Source organism: Rhipicephalus sanguineus, chromosome 3 (assembly GCF_013339695.2).
Source record: "Rhipicephalus sanguineus isolate Rsan-2018 chromosome 3, BIME_Rsan_1.4, whole genome shotgun sequence".
Taxonomy (NCBI): Eukaryota; Metazoa; Arthropoda; class Arachnida; order Ixodida; family Ixodidae; genus Rhipicephalus; species Rhipicephalus sanguineus.
The window spans coordinates 54,214,368-54,225,665 of NC_051178.1; the positions used below are offsets into that span (position 1 = coordinate 54,214,368).

Below are 11,298 nucleotides of genomic sequence, written 5' to 3' on the forward strand. Positions count from 1 at the left end.
ATATGAAATCTGCGTGTGTGCTTCGAAAGCCCCCCCCCCCCACACACACACACACACACTCGTGAACAAGTTGGTACGCCACTGTGTGCAAATGTCACGGAATGAAGTATGCCAATCCCGCGCTGTAAACGGCGCTTCCTCCGTAGCGAGTTGCGACACATCGGATGCTTGTGCCCGGGCTGTAAATCCTCGGTCACTGGCATGAGCCGCCTCGTTTCCGGCAAGGCCCTCATGCGCGGGAGTCCATATTAGTGCTACAGTTTGATCGAGGGGACTTTGGGCCAGTTCCGCGCCCCTGTGGTGTAACAAAATTTGAAGGATGGTGATAACGTGCTAAGATGCTTTACTTTGTGCATCTGATGTGGTATTGCATGTGGCACGCCCCGCTGTGTTTGTCTTTTCTTCCTTGCCTGTGCGCGTCCGCGCACCGCAGATATGTTAAACGCGCATTTTTGTAATGAGCTATATTCGCGAGTGCAACTAATCGATGTGGTCTCTAAACTGAACAAGACGCTTGAACAATTCCATGTGCAATCGATCAAGCGGTGACGGCAACCACTCATCGGCTACAATTATGAAAGCTGAGGTAAAGGACTTATATGGTATGGATTAACTATTATTTAGGAATCGGTGTCAAGGAGAGAGAGAGAACAACTTTATGAAATGCCTGCAGAGATGATGAGGCTCCCTCCACGCAGGGAGGACGAGCTTTCATCGCGACGCGGCCATTACGTCAGCCTCGTGCATTGTGCTCTTCGAGGCCTTGCTCCCGTTCTACTCCCGCGGGTCCGAGAGGGCCGCGGCCTAGTGATGCAGAACTATCGGTAAATTGACTATCGATAGTATCGATAGTATTTTTTTAACTATCGATAGTGTAAACAAACTATCGATAGTGCAATCGGTAGTACCATCGTTAATATTACTATAGCGATATTACTACCACGCGTGTTTATTGCTTTGTTTTGACGTATTCGGGTTTCACCTACAAAGACTGTTAGCAACGTTTGATGCAGACCGCGCCGTAATGTTTGAGAAGCTTCATAATTGTTTGAGCTCATTCTGTTAAGATTACGCGCCGGACGCGAATAGTCAAGTTTATTCGAGAGCTTGCGCGAGCACCAGCGATAACGCTGGAAAGTTTGATGACTGATGTATAAAGGACGACGCGTTCCACCGATGATCAGATTACTCAGCGGCTGACGACTGCTCCCGCCGCCATCAGTGCGCAGCATGTATCGCTTGTCTTTTGAATTTTGATTTTTTTTTTGGCACAAGTTCGCCCAAATAAAGAGCTCCGTATTTTCCAGTCTTGCGGCAGCATTCTTCACCGTCACAACCACGTGACAATGCTATCGATAGAGGTGTGAATAATGATGCGGTTGCTGGCCGGCAACATTGCCAAAATATTGCCACGCCCACTTCTTGTCTTGTTTTGATGTATTCGGGTTTGACCGGCAGTGACGGTTATCAACGCTCGACGCTGTCCGCGAAGTAGTGTTCGAGAGCTTCGCGTCTGTAGTAGATCGTTTTGTTAAGATTGCGCCCCGCACGCGAACGTTCCAGCTTTGTCTAGAGATTACGCCGCCACCAGCGATATTGCTGGAAAGTTCGATAGCGCCTGTATAAAAGCCGACGCGCTTGACCGCTTGTCAGTTGATCGACGGACGACGCCCTGTTCGCCGCTATCATTGTACAGCGTGTATTGCTGTAGTGCTAGTTCTCATTTTCCGGCCACAAGTTCGGCCAAATAAACAGTTTCATCCTGCAAAACGCCGACTGCTGTCTTCGTCGACGTCACGACCACGTGACAATATTTGCGATAGCCTACTACCAGCTTCGCTTAATTTATGAGCAATTTTTGGCAGAGAAATTAATTATTTCCGCAGTGAAAATGGCGGTATATATCCATCAATAAATTCGTATCCAAAAGCAACCAGTTACACCTTTCAATTACCTTCTTGATATTTTTTTATTTTGAAATCATAAAATGCAATATCAATTTGAAGCCGCGCAGTCCCACCAAATGTAAAGGCTTCCTTTCCGCTACAGCTGAACAGTTTGACTTTATAATCATATGTCAGCAAAGCACTCTGGTGAAGAACACAAGCATGTCAACTTTCTTGCCCTTCAGCCTGCTCCTCCGGCTCCGCTATGTACCACGCGCGCAGGGAACCAAGGTTATTCGGCAGTGAGTCCGCGCTGTTGATTTTATACTATCGATAGTACCATCGAATTTTTACTGTCGATAGCGCATCGATAGTATTTTCACCATCGATAGTTCGATAGTGACTCAGCTATCGATAGTACCATCGATAGTTCTGCATCACTACCGCGGCCCCCTTCCTGGGGCGCCGCCCCCCTTCTCGGTTTCGCTCGGTCGCTGTCTCTCTAGAGCTGCCGAGACCTGCCGGACGGCCTTGAGTTGTGTGTCTTGGTCGTAGATCCTCGTTGCAGCCTGTAGCTGCGGCGGGATCGTCGTGTTCTCACTGGCTTCTCTCGGATTTACGCTACAGTCCCAAAGAATGTGAGCCGCGGTAGCTCTCTCCTTCACGCACAGTCTACACACGTCACTGGCGTACACACTCGGACATACGTACTTAGCTAGCACCGGGGTGAGCAGGGACCCCGTCTGTAATTGTCTGTATAACACTGCCTCCTTCTGGGTAAGCAGGGACAGTTGGGCGAGTTGGTTGAAGTTCATCTTAAAAGGCGCGAAAAAAACCACAACGGACAGGTAGGAAGGAGACAGGACGTCCTGTCTCCTTCCTACCTGTCGTGTTTTTTTTTTTTTTGCGCCTTTTAAAGATTCCGGGTAAGCCCCGGTTGAGGTGGCGGCATAGTCTGCCTGTTCAGTCTGTACCATTTGGCTATTTCGTTGAAGGTGGTCATCCTGTCCTTAGCACTGTACCGCGACCAACACTCCGAGTCGGCCGTGTTTGCAGCTGCGCGGTTGGTTAGTCCTCGCGTGGCCACATTGGCCGTCTCGTTGTGGTTCGCGTTCCCGCGTTCCGACACATCACTGCCCACGTGTGCCGGAAACCACTTGATCACCGCAGCACTTCTGCGTCCGATGTCTTCGACCTTGCGCAGTATGCGCGCGGCCTCACTACATACCCTACCTTTGGCGTAGTTCTTCACTGCCGTTCTAGAGTCACACAGCACTGTAGTGCATTCGGGGTCGGAGACGGCCAAGGCGATGGCGACCTCATCCGCACTGTGCGCTTCTCGAGTCCGGACGCTCGCTGCGGTCTTCGTTGCACCCGTCGATGCTCCGACGAGGGAAACGCTAGGGGGCGCGGGGTAGGCAAGATGTCCTGACTTCACGCTCTGTAGTATTGAATCTTTTTTTCGGCGGATATCTCATGACAACGTCCGGAAAGTTGCTCAGTAGAATCGGGAAGTGTTCAGGAGTCTAACGATAGTGAATCCGAAGACCTGGACGAAGACATCGTGAAATTGCCACCACAACCGCCCCGACCACAGCTGATGGCTTGCCAACCCTAACGCCTGTTCAGCGACAGCCGGGCAGGTGAAGAGACGCTACAGCTCGGAGCGTCTCCAGCTGGGCCAAGGCATGAACGACAACGTGGATGGAGACGCGGTGACTGAAACAACCGACGCCCGTGCAGAAAACGGCGCTAACACACCGATGGACCTTACGAACGCCAACGACAACGCCTTGGTGAGTGATAAATCATCCGATCCTCACGACGCCGATGGAGCGGACTGGCAGCTTAGTCAAACGCTTCGCCAACGCAAGAAACAAGCCCAGGAACGCCGCAATCTTGCCGCGCTTCAGGCCCAGCAAAAGCAAATGGTTAACAGTCAAAAGATGGGATCGCGAGGACAGAAACTCCCTCCATTGCCTAAAGATGATTATAAAATTGTCATACGACCGCACCAAGGCCTGCCGTTGAAAGCGATTACTGCTCCTGCACTCGCTAGAGCAATTATCGAAGCCTGCGACAACCAGTTCACGGATGAGACTTTCATACTGCGTATCAACCGCGGCTCTAATATTGCCATATTATCCACTAAGTACTCCGAAGTGGCTGAACTCGTTCGGAAGCTCCAACAACTTGCCATCAATGGCAAACCGCACCCGGTGCGCGCCTATGTGGCTACGGGAGAAGAGGCACTCCGTGGAGTGGTGCATGGCATTCAACCCAACATGTCTATGGAAACTCTAATGACACATCTTCGCATACGCACACAAGGCGTCGAACTTGTGCAAGCCAGAATGATAGGCAACACTAAGAGCGCGGCCCTCACTTTCTATGGGGACAAGCTTCCTCGAACTGTCTATTTTTACGGAGAACTGATTTGCCACCCATTTAGAGCTACCTTGCAAGTTTGCAAGGTCTGCAGGGAAAAGGGACACCGTGCAGACGTTTGCCCGCAACCTGACAAACCCATCTGTAGACTCTGTGGCACACGCAACCCCACCACCGGGCATCCTTGCCAACTGATTTGTGCCTCTTGCGGGGAAGCTCATCTTACCGGGGATCCTGCGTGCTCTAAGAGGCTTAAGCCAGTGCAACTGCGCAACCGAACCAGCGAAAGAAGTGAGAAGCAACTACCTTCGCAAGCTTCCGAAGTTCCGCCGCGATGGTTTTCCTCTGAAGAAGAAGAAGAAGCTCTCAAACTCGGAGGACAGCCCGCTCGGACTCCATCTAGCTCTCGCTCTCGCTCAAAACAACGACCCCAGGCAACCAAGACGACGAACCAGGAAGCCCAGCAACCTAGCCAGGCAACTCCACTCAAGAAGCACAACAAGCAGCAACAGCAGGGGATGAAGACTCCAGATCTAGAGGTAAGGTGGGCAGACGTCGCGTCTTCCACGGCCGCTCCACTTACAGCCAGGCGTATCAGCAGGTTGTAACCGAAAACAAACAACTCGGAGCGCAACTTAACAGCTACGCCCAGAAAATAGACCTGTTAGAGAAGAAAATAGAACTGCTTTTAGAACACAGGCAGGCGGACAACACACAGCCACAATCAACGCAACCTGCACAAGCACAAGTGCGACAACTGACACCTACTCTGCGGTCTAGCGAGAGCAAAGAGCCGGCAGCTACTCCCCATCTCTCTTATGAACAAGCTGCACAGCCTATCACGCACCAGCAGATGCAGGGACTTCAACAGACACTGCTAGAACAATTACAAGTAAGTTTACAACAGCAAACAAGCCAACAATTTCAGCTTTTTTATCAAGAATTTCAAGAGCTTAAACGCCATGTAGATGAAACCCTCCAGAGCGCCCTAAAGAGGAGACGGAAGCCCAGTACCGACTCCAGGTGCCCAGGAGCGAAGGTAGTTGTAACATCAGATACAGAAGGACCTGCCTGCAGCAGCAATTTCCCTAATCGTGGCTAAGAACTTTCGGTCGCAGGAGAATCTCACGTTGTGGTCTTGGAACTGCCGTTCTCTTAAAAACAAACACGCCTCTCTAACACAATACGTCCGTGCAGCATTGATTCAACCTGATGTAATCTGTTTACAGGAAGCTGGCAAGGGCTCGAAACCGCTCACAGGCTATCGCCTACTATCAGACAGCGCAGATCCCAGAGTGGCATTGCTGGTGAAGAAGGACTTGGCAGTTACATACGATATCCACTCCACCCCAGAAATTACCTCACAAACGCTCACTATATGGCCAGCAAAGAAGGGGCGTCCCAAAGTAGTAATCTGCAATGTATACAGCCCACCTCAGGCGCGTTCGGCGGACTTTGACAGACTGCTATATGCACTCAATACCAACATAACCGGCAATGATCGCTTATTTTTTCTGGGCGACTTCAACGCGTGGAGCACTACCTGGGGCTATAGAGTAGATCGTCCGAAAGGAACAAAGCTGTTGGAAGTAACCCAACACTAGAATCTAGAGCTACTTACGCCTCCGGGTGTACCAACCAGACTAGGAAATAGCGTCACAGGAGACACCACCCCAGACCTTGCCTTTACAAACAACATGCGGCAGGTGCAATGGAATAACCTCGGGGAAACCCTCGGAAGTGACCATTATATAACACAGATACAATGCAACGCCACCCGCTTTAGACGGCCGCTGGGGTGATGCACATGAGAACAGACTCCACAAACCAGCCACAGCGCAAGAATGGGGAGAATACATCACTGAAATCCATGCTAAATTTACAAAGACGTACCAAAGCCACAGTGGACAGACCGGCAATAGACAACCACCTAGCACACCTGTGGGAGGCCCGACGGGGCCTTGTGAAAAGATGGAAACGCCAAAGGCTTAACCGTAAATTGAAGCAGCGAATCGCCCAGCTAACTGATGAAGCCAACACCTACGCTGCAGTGCTCACACAAAACAATTGGCGAACTTTCTGCGACTCATTAAAAGGCACCTTAGGAACCAAAAAAACTTGGGCCATCTTGCGTGCAATGATAGATCCTGCTAGCACGAGAACTGAAACGACAAATACATTAACAAAACTAGCCGCTGAATATAACGGGAGCGCCGACCAACTTCTCGAGGAGCTTGCAAAAATCTATATCGGCAGTGCCAGGTCCTCGACGTCGGGAAATGCAACTGGGCGACAATACATGGGGTCACCCAATCCAAACTTAGACGCTCCAATCGCGGTGGAGGAGCTTTATTCAGCCGCTCAAAGCTTCCAAAGAAACAGTGCCCCGGGACCTGATGGTGTCACCAACGCTATGATCAGGAATCTAGACAGAGGAACATTACAAGATCTCACCGACTACTTTAACAGCCAAATTTGGACACCACAAGGAGACCTACCCGCCCCGTGGAAAAAGGCCAATATAGTCCTCATACCCAAACCAGGTAAACCCAAAACACTGAATAACCTTCGTCCTATTTCTTTGACTTCGTGTCTGGGGAAGCTGTTTGATAAAGTCATACTGCAGCGACTTGAATTACATGTTGAAAAACAGCAGCTCATGCCCAATATGATGTTCCGCTTCCGCAGAGGTGTCTCGGCACAGGACATTTTTCTCATACTCAAGGAGGAAGTATTGAATCCACCCTCGGGCAGTCTGGATAACATAATCTTGGCATTGGATGTGCACAGAGCGTTTGACACTATCTCTCACGAAACGATACTGCAAGGATTGGAAGATATTGGATGTGGCCAACGCATTTACAACTATAGTATGTTGAAACTTTTTTGCGCAACCGCACTGCAACTCTCGCCATGGGTTCTATAAAATCCAACCCCTTAAGTATGCCCAATCAAGGCACACCGCAAGGTTCTGTATTGTCTCCCTTTCTTTTCAATGTCGGGCTACGCAGATTGGCCATAACGCTGACTCATGAAACCTGCCTTGGCTTTGCAATGTATGCAGACGATATCACCCTTTGGACCACACGGGGTTCCTACGGTGAACGCCAGGATACTCTGCAAACTGCCCTGAGTATAGTGGAAGACTACCTAAAAATAGCCGGGATGAGGTGCGCACCGGCAAAGTCAGAATACATTCATATACGACCATATAGGTCCCGGTCTCGACGAGCACCTGAGCTAACATTTTACTTGGGAGGATCCCCACTCAGAAGAGTTAATACCCTTCGGATACTCGGCATGTACATTCAAGAAACAACGAGCGTCAAGGTAGCCTTGGATAAGCAGAGGTATACAATAAAAAGCCTGACAGGACTTATTAGAAAAATATCCAGAGGAAATAATAGCATGACTGAACACGACACGCTGAGGCTTGTGCAAGCACTGGTTTTGAGCCGGCTTACCTACGCCCTCCCTTTCCAGGTAACCCGCAAAACAGCAGGAGCAAGCCGACATATTAATTCGACTGGCGACTAAAGCTGCCCTTGGACTACCTACCAGTACAAGCACTCAACACCTGCTAGCACTGGGGGTGCACAATACTTTCGAGGAGTTGACAGCTGCCACACTCATCTCCCAGCGAGAAAGGCTCTGCGGCACACCACAGGGGAAATTTCTCTTACAAAGACTCGGATTTCCAATCTCACCGCAATATTGTTCAGAAGCCACCGACCTACTCTCACAAAATCTCAGACAACGCATCGTGACGCAGCCTATCCCCCGCAATATGCATCCATATCACCATAAAGGACGCCGCAAAGCTCGAGTACAGAAGCTCCAACGACTAAAGGACCACCCTGACGTTTACTATACAGACGTTTGTCCCTACCCAAAGCAGCAAGGGCAAGCTCCCGCCTACGCTCTCGCTGTAGTCAACCGGGGCAAACTTGCCAACTCCGCGACCATACTTACTTCATCCTCCGCGGCAGCCGAGGCAACTGCTATCGCTCTCGCCATTCGAATGGCAGACCAACAAGGTATGTCTGCCTACGTGGTCTCAGACTCGCAGGCAGCTTGTCGAATGTAGCTCAAGGGCATATTACCAACAAGGGCCATCCAGCTACTGGGAAGCGAACTCCTCTTTGATCACGGGATAGTCTGGTGTCCGGCCCATACGGGCCAGGATGGCAATGAACTAGTTCATTGCCAAGCTCGAGTACTCAGCGGCCGAGCCCCAGGACGACCCGCCACTGAAGAGGACACAGATGATGGGGTGACACGGCGTGGCATCCTAGACAAACCAAGATTAGATCGCCGCATCAGGGCACCTCCTCACAAGGACCTCGACAGACACCAAGCGCGGGACTGGCGCCGCCTGCAGACCAATACCTATCCGAATCTGCATAGGGTTCACGTCATGCACCCAGAGAGATATCCCAACGCATGCCCGTGGTGCGGAGATATTCCAACACTCACACACATAACCTACCGCTGTCCCTAGCGACCGGCTACAGTCGACACAGGACATACGCACCCAATACAATACACACGTGGTCGTGGGAGGCGCGACTCGCTGAACGGACTCTGGGAAGCCAACTGGCAACCGTAAGTCAGGCCCGCCGAGCCGCTATAGCCAGTCGAGCCTTGGAAGAAGGGCCCCACCCGCAATGAACCACATTTTTTTTTTCAATAAATGTTTCTCTTCGACGACCACCGCCGCGTATGCGTCGCTGCTCCCTTGGTACTCTGCCGCGTCCACGTAGACGGCGCCTTCTTCTCTGGCGTGGAGGTCCACGAGAGCCTTGGCCCTTGCCAACCTCCGCTCCTTGTTGTGCTCGGGGTTCATGTTCTTCGGGATCGGGCAGACCCTGAGTTTTCTGTTGATGCTATCCGGTATAGGTATACGTCGTTCTGCTGCTTGCCTTCCCTCTGCTCGAGGCCAAGGACCCGCAGTATCTGTCTTCCGGTTCTCGTTTCAGAGAGACGCTCGAGTTGCGCCGTTCTCTGTGCCTCGGCTATTTCGTCCAGCGTGTTGTGGACTCCCAGCGCCATGAATTTTTCGGTGCTCGTGCTCCCGAGGAGACCGAGTGCCGCCTTATACACCTTGCGTATGGTGGCGTCTATCTTGTTACGTTCACTCGGCCTCCAGTTGTGGAAGGCCGCCACGTGTTATGTGGCTAACTGCAAAGGATTGAACGAGCCTAGTCAGGCTCTCCTCCTTCATTCCCGCTCTTCTGTTGGACACCCTCTTGAATGATGAGTCTCATTGCCGCGGCCGCTTTGCCCGCGAGCTTGTTCACCGTTTCACCGTTGACTCGGTTTTGCTCGATGAGCAGCCCGAGCACTCGAATCTTCTCGACCACCGGTATTACTTGTCCTCCGGCCGTCTTGATCGTGATCTTGGGACGCTCGTACTTGACTTCCATATTCTTTCTTTTCCTGCCCGCTCCTTTCGGTGGAATCACCAGCAGCTCTGACTTGGCCGGAGAGCAGACGAGTCCAGACTCGTCTAGCTGCTCCTCGATGGCGTTGACCGCCAGCTGCTTGCAGCGTTGTCTCGATGTGTCCGTCGCTTCTTCCCGGTACCCAAAGCGTAACGTCGTCGGCGTAGATGGTGTGCCGGACTCCCTTTACTCTAGCCGGTTGGCCACCCCGATCATCACGAGGTTGAAGAATAACGGGGAGATCACCGAACCCTGCGGGGTTCCGACGCTGCCCAGCTTCTTCTCTTCGAGCTGCAGGTCTCCCGCGCGGATTTGGGTGGTCCGTTCCGTCAGGAAGTCTTTGATGTACTCGTATGTTCTCCTGCCCATGTTTAGCCTGGATACTTGGGCCAGGATAGCCGAGTGTCTCACTTTATCGAAGGCGCTCTGCAGGTCCAGCCCGAGTATGGCTTTGTTGTCCTTGGTGCCCGTCATATCGTCGATCATCTCGTTCTTCAGTAAGATCATGGCGTCTTGCGTCCCGAGCTTGTTCCGAAACCCGATGATGGAATTTGAGTAAAGTTCCGACTCTTCTAGGTAACGCTGCCACCTGTTCATGAGAACGTGCTCGAGGAACTTTCCCACGCACGAAGTGAGCGAGATCGGCCTGAGGTTCTCTATGTTGGGCAGTTTACCAGGCTTGGGGATGAGGATCGTATTGGCTGTTTTCCATTAGTTTAAAAAAAAATACGCGGTATACCTCAAGAGAAAAAAGCATTCTAAAAAAGCATTCTGTATTTTAGGCAAGTGAAAGGCCTCTGGATAACTTATTCTGATAGAGCGTTCACACCGAAATGCCAAAAAAGGTCAAGTGTTAATTGGAATGTTACACGAAATGTTATAAGGAATGTTATATAGGCTGTCAGGCTCACTCCTTTAGGAAACGCAGCCGCTACAGCGAGCGAAGTGACCTATCGTACTGTCTATGGCTTCAACGCAATCTTCGCAATGAGAGCACAAGCACACAGATGTGAGCCGTCTGCTGATCCCCTCTAAGATACACGCGCTACCAAGGGAGACCGTGCCCGGTCGGTCATAGTACGCATCTCCCGCCGGAGGCACGCCGACCCCGCCTCCGGCTCCTATCTACATGCGCCCTCCGCGCGACGGAGACGGCCGGCTCGTTTCATCTCTGCTTGAGCTGAGTTCGTCGGCAGCACACGCGCGCTTTCGCTCGCACATGAAACATACGACGCGCGGGGCAATGTTAGGAGAAGGACTTTACACGGAATATGGCGGCGACGCCGACGGCAAAAATGCGTGGTGAAGTGCAATCGCAATAAAAAAAACTCACAGGGCCCCTTATGCATTCACTAGGACGACTCGAAGGCAAAAGCCATCTTTTTCTTCTCAGTCGATGTGTTGATCCTGCCTCGCCACCCTCTGAAAGCTTTCTGCACCTCACGTGGTTTTGCACTGCCTCCAGGATCGGTCCACCTTTGACCAAGCAAGGATGTCATGTGATGGCGTCACCATGAGACGTCAAAAATTTTGTTAATTTGTGACGTCATGATGACGTCATCATGTGATGATTTTTTGCA

The 11,298-nt window shown here is 51.4% G+C and overlaps 1 pseudogene; it reads right to left on the reverse strand.

Annotated features, from left to right (window-relative positions):
* Positions 1-774: 774 nt before the first annotated feature.
* Positions 775-10,315, reverse strand: LOC119385481 (uncharacterized; annotated as a pseudogene).
* Positions 10,316-11,298: the final 983 nt, after the last annotated feature.